This window comes from Chenopodium quinoa, unplaced genomic scaffold, assembly GCF_001683475.1.
Source record: "Chenopodium quinoa cultivar QQ74 unplaced genomic scaffold, ASM168347v1, whole genome shotgun sequence".
NCBI lineage: Eukaryota > Viridiplantae > Streptophyta > Magnoliopsida > Caryophyllales > Amaranthaceae > Chenopodium > Chenopodium quinoa.
In genome coordinates, this window is record NW_018743292.1 from 9,053,478 (window position 1) to 9,059,857 (window position 6,380).

Here is a 6,380-nt window from a genome sequence, read left to right on the forward strand (position 1 = left end):
ATAACAAATTATTGTTAGATTCGTCTTGTAAAAAGCTTCCACAATATCAACTTTTTATAATTTTAACTCTTATATAATTATAGATATTTAACATATAAAATGTGTTCTGCGATGCGTAATTTCATCCTTATTGTAATATTTGTGGAATAGAGGAAGTATATAGTTTACTAGTCAGTTGAAAGATTACTATGTCTTTTTATAAGCCTCAACTTATTTTGTGAATTTCTTAAACCAAAAGTAAGGCAAGAGAGTAAAAAATTAAATTATTAATAATAATAATAATAATAATAATAATAATAATAATAAAATGCAAATAGAAATATACCCTTAAAACTACACGCAGTTCATAAGAACCCTCTTTCTTAACAAAATTTTATCTTGTTTAAAAAATTGAAAAACCCTAAAATCCTAACCCAGCCACCGTACTCACCACCGGCGTCGGTTTTCCTTGCCCATCACCGCTGCTGGTTCCCCCAGCCCACCACCCTTGATTGACCACCTGAACGACGCACCACCCTAACCCTTAAACGCCGTATCCAGCTCAGCCCCGATTTAATTCGGTTTCTAGAAACGGGTTAGGGTTTAGGTGAGGGCGGTTTTTGGGTTGGTGTGGGTTAGGGTTTCGACGACGGCTCTGGGTAGGGGAGAGGATTTCGGCGACGATGATGGTGTGGGAGAGGATTTCGGCGACGTGGGTGGTTTTTGGGTTGCGTGGGAGAGGATTTCGGCGACGTGGGCGATTTTTGGGTTGGTGTGGGAGAGGATTTCGGCGACGTGGGTGGTTTTCGGGGAGGGGGAAGGCAAAATTCGGCGGCGTGGGGTGGTTTCGCCGGTTTTGGTGGGGGAGATGGATGCCGGCGGCCCTGGGTTACGGTGTCAGCGGCTGAGGCAAGGTAGCGCCGGTGGTGGTTAGCTGGGTTAAGGGATTTTCTTTTTTATTTTTTTTTAATTTTTTTTCTTTTTATTAATTCAAATTTTTAAACCTATAAGCTATTGACACGTGTCAAACTATGGGCCCACTAACGGATTCCATCCAAGAATCCGTTAAGTGGGGGTGAAATCAAATTTGTGTAGTTTTTTTAACACAATAATAGTCATTAGGAACTTTAGAATAAAATAAATGTGGTAGTCACATATATAAGTAAGTGCTGATAGTTCTCCTAAGGGAAATTAGTAGTTTGTTAATATAGTTATGATATCATTAATTAAGTTTATATACTATGTGAAAGTTTGTTTTAGTTAGACGTATTATTAATTATACTGCCTTTGCGTTTTTTTATACTACGTATTTATTTTTGACTATTTGTATTATAGTAAATCTACGCAATAATTTGTTGTTAGTATATATTGTGCGCTTGTTTCTATCTCAACCCAAAAAAATTTTACAATTTAATTATTTGCACGAAAAAAATAGAAATATTAAAGTATTTATTAAACTCAATTCAAGTTTATTATTCATTCTCGGATCCAAGGTATATGAATTCAGGGCCAAATTCTGCAAACAGATCAATGTCACAACTTTTCCTTACCTTTTTTTTAAAGGTTCTAGCAAAGTAAAGGTTTTTTCAATTATTACTAACATAGGTTCCTTAAAATTTAAATAACCTTTTTTAGACTAAAAGATATGGTGTTCATAATTTTTTTTAAAAATAATTATATAATAAGATTGTATAAATCTTTGTCCGTACTTTCTAATAATTGGCAATGTTCAAAATAATAAAATTGTGTGTTACAGGTAATGTCCAAGTAAAAGTTAGGTTAATGCCTTATACACAAGCAGGATTTATAATTCCATCTTCGTTTTATGGATCAAAAAGGTTTTCAAAACAAATTAAAATTTATGGTTTCTTCTCCGATTTGTCTCACAAACCCAAATTCGAGAAAAATGATAATTTTTTTTTAAAATTATCAACCAATCATAAAGTGACACGTAGCATATTCACCTATCAAAACCAGTTACCAACAAATAAGGGACCAATAGAAGAAAATTGCCTATAAAGGTGGGAATGTGGGTATATTAGATATTGCCTCCGTTTTTAAATATTTGCTCCACTTTCCATTTCCGGCCTTTTTAAATACTTGGCCTATTTGCTTATTTGTAAAGTTTTTACAATATTTAATTCATTTCTCTTTAATACTAGACCCAATAGTACTATATTTTATTACTTTTAGTTTCTCTTTCCTCCAATTTACCTTCCACTAACCCCACTAATCCTATATTTTATTACTTTCTCCAATTTCTCCTAAAACTCCATGTATGGAGAAATGGAGCAAGTATTTAAAAACGGAGGGAGTAATAATCAAAAGGATGGATTATTAACAACGAATCGGCCAAAAAATTATTAGCATCAATTTTTCCTTTTTATTTATTTTTTATTTTTTATTTTTAAATCCAAATAGGATCCTACAAACATTAAAATCCTACTACATACATAAAATTTGAATCGACCATGACGTGGTTTTATATTGTAGAATCATGATTTTGAGAGTGCAAACTTATAGTTTACAAATCAGATCATAATTATTGTCCAATATATTGATTGTGCTTCGATAGATATTGACATAATTATGACAGTATATTTAATTTTGCATTTTATAATAAAATTTTATGTTGACATTGAAATTTTGATCTCTAATTGTGTCGTTTTTGGCAAATTAATGCCAATGATTTTGATTGATTGACAAATTAATGGGATAACTTTATAATTATCAAAGTAATGTAAATGATTACTAGAGTACAAAATATAAAACATTGATTAATAAGTATCAACTAATGTCATTTACTTATTGTGTTTGATTGAGCTTCAAACGCTTACATGATGTGGGTGAACTCTCTTTCTCTCCCTATTCTTTTATTCTTTCAATTCATTTGACATATTTAGCTATAAAATCTTACTTCCCCTTCGGCCCTTCATATTATTAATTTGTATGTCGAAATCAAGAATAACAATAACAACGTAGTAAAACATAGAGTAACATAGATTAGAACTATTACTTGTACTTAGGCAACCAACAACTTTAATATTAATTCATATAAAACACATGCATAAGATACAACGTCCACTTTTATAGTTTTATTCATTAATACACGTAGCTTCATAGAGCCATACATGTAACTATGTAAGCTACGTGATATTATGGTAAGCACAAGAAATCAAAGCTTTGTAATAAGCTTTAATTATTAGATAAGTATATATCGATCGGAGGATAGGGGCGATCATTCCAGTCATAACAACGATTGCCTAGACAGTCGATATTATGTCCACTAATTTCACAACAGTCAATAAATGCACAGTTTTCCCCCGGATTTGCGCAGGCTTTGAGGTTCTTCAATGGTTGTTGCTCTGCCGTTGCTACTTCTCTTGCAACCTCTTGTAAAACCTTTAACTCCTCTCTCTCTAACACCTTCTTCGCCTCATCTAATATCTCCCTTTTGGTTGTGTCGTCAACGGTGTTTCCTTTCCTGCTTGCCCATGTTGGCACTGCATGCACCATCATATGTGGTTCAATGAGTGTACACATAAATTATAGGTTTTGCGACAACAAGCTAAAAGCTAATTACGACAGAAAATATAAGAAATATGAAAGTACATGACAATCATATTAGATTGAAGTTTTCAACTTTTGATCGATTAAAATATGTCATAAACAATAGATAATTTAAACAATATCACGTCATGCATGGGTACCATTCTACTACACCTACCCTTAAGGCCTTCATCCCCGTGTATGTAAACAACTAATAATCAAGCATCCATGCATAATAATATCAATAAAATATATGAAGTATGAATTAAGAGATCATTGATGAATTGAACCTACCAAAGACACGAGCAAAATGATGGCAAAGATGGCAATTCTCTCCATAGCTAAAATAAATTTGAGCTTATAGAATTTGTGTCCTCGATCTATCAATCTTTACACTTATTTATAATGCTAAGAAAATTACCAAGCCAATAATTGACTTCAATGGCTAATATAGTAATATTCCTATAACTCTTTTTTCTTGATGATGAGATGGGAGTAGTTAGTAGTACTTGGTTGGTGTTGGGGCTAATCCATTTAGATTTCAAATCTTGTGCAATTATGCACCGACACTATGCTTAGGTGATATACGTTAATGCTTTGTCGCAAGAGAACCAACGTGATTATCACACATCTATAATATTATTATTAAAACGCAAAGGGATAACATGGTGACGTCATGTGTCACTGTCGCATCAACATGAATTGACGTCACTCTAGTGGTGGGGGAGGGACGACGGTCCAACGAGAGAGGTGGCTGGGATGGGCGGGTTGTTGGATTGGCTAGGCGGTTGGGGCTTTGGCTGGGTGGATTTTTTTACTTTTTTTATTTTGATTAATTTTTTTATATTTTTTAACCAATTAATTTGTGACACGTATTACTTTAACTAAAAAAAATAAATAAAAAATTAACCCATTCAACCGGTAACCGGTTTTTGGGATTAAAGAATGATAGACCACCTTAAAGTTGGGATTATTGAGGAATAATTCAAAGTTGGGACTAATGAAACTAAATTGGTAAAAGTTGGGATTAAAAAACAGTATTAATCCTTTTTTTTTTGAAACAAATAATCATTTTTTTATTTGTTTCAAAAATTGTATAATTCACAAGAAGATTCTAGCTGAATTTATTTTTTATATTTTATAATTAAGATTATTCTAGAATTTCTATACTATTCTCTAAACCAAAATATCTTATTAATATTTTTAAGAGATGGGATTAATTCTGGAATCCAGCTATTATTTAGGTATGAATGCATAAAAAAAATCTAAGTTAAAGATGGAATACAAACAACCAATTCTAAAATTTATTTTTTTGTCTGTTCATTTATTCACAATACAGCTTCTCCTTAAAATCTATATAAACCCCTTTAAACCCTAAGAAAACAAACCAAAAACCCTAGAAAAACATGAAAGGGAGAACCTTTATATTCATTGGTTTAATAGCTCTTTTTTTAGGAAGAACCTTTGCTCTAGAAGTGGAAGAGGAAAGGTTCTTAATCCCAACCCCTCACCGTCAACTCTACCCTCAGCGTTACCTTAAGCCACCTCGCCGCCACGTCGTGAAGCCACCGTTGCCTGATTTAACACCATTGCCTACATATTGGAATTGTTCGCCAGGCCGTTGCCTCCGGCGTGTCATTAACTAGGTTCCCTGAGTGCTGAATATAATGTTGCTCCATATTTTTGAAAACAACCCGAGTTCTTAATTAAGTCAAGATTATCTACAACCAAGCATGCTCCGGTGGTGCTGCACCCTCTCCTAGTGCTTAAGAAATGATGTTAGTATGAAATTAGCATGCAATAGGTTTATTTTATTTTTACAATATAGTGCTATAATATTATAATAGTAGTCATACTTAAGAGTTCAAGAAGAAAAAATAAATCACTGTGATCAACTGATGATATGATCATTTAGTGTAATAGCGTTGGTAATTTTCTCTAGGCATGTTACAATTGTTAACAATTATAGGATTAATAGAGTTTACTTTTTTTGACATGAAGAATGATTTTATTAATATAGTAGATTTCTAAACCACATATTTAGAGGAAAATGCATAAATTTTGCAATCAAAATCATAACTTTTCAACATTTTCCGCACAGCTTCCAATTTAATGACGCTGATGTTTTTATTATACATAGAGTTGATGAAAAGACTCAATCAAAGTAAAGATTTAGGGTTGGAAATAATTTAATTTTCAAAGAAATTAAATTAGACTATTTCTGACTAAGTGGCCAAAAGTAACTGAAACCCTAACTAGAAGAAATAAAAGAAGATCGAGAGATTAAGGGAGAAGAGGAGGCGAGGAATAGAGTTTAAGTTTATCTTTTTTCCATTCTTTTTTTGCCATTGATATTATACATACGGTCATACGCAATAATTTAAATTTTTGTACTCCGTAACAAATTATTTTCTTGAGTAAGTCATCATACAACAATTTTGCGTTTGACATATAAGTGCAATTACAGGGGCAGTTCTCTTCAACATTGGCCTAAAATTGGAACCCCTAAAACATGACGAGGTAGCTAGTACTAGTAATTCGTAATGGACCTAATGGTTATGTTTAATCAGATCGATACATGCAAACACAATAATCTAACATTAATAATTTTTATAATAGGAAATCAATACAAATACTACATAATCAACAGGTACAGTTTTCAAAAGGCTACAATACAAATGTGGCCATTGTAATTGAGTGAATCACAACCCTCCGATTTATAAAATTCATCATATCCATCCATATAATTGACTTTAAAATACGGTTATTAAAAAAAAACCTACCAATTAAATGTGATTTAAGAAAAATCAACTTTTTTAATACCAGAAAATTTGGTCGAAGGATGAAATTTC

The 6,380-nt window shown here is 32.4% G+C and overlaps 1 long non-coding RNA gene across 1 annotated transcript; it reads right to left on the reverse strand.

Moving 5' to 3' along the window:
• Positions 1–3,001: 3,001 nt before the first annotated feature.
• Positions 3,002–4,034, reverse strand: LOC110736897. The gene is made up of 2 exons (XR_002514292.1): positions 3,823–4,034; positions 3,002–3,482 (listed from the first exon to the last, which is right to left on the reverse strand). It is a non-coding gene; the product is annotated as an uncharacterized LOC110736897 (long non-coding RNA).
• Between the last annotated feature and the right edge of the window lie 2,346 nt (positions 4,035–6,380).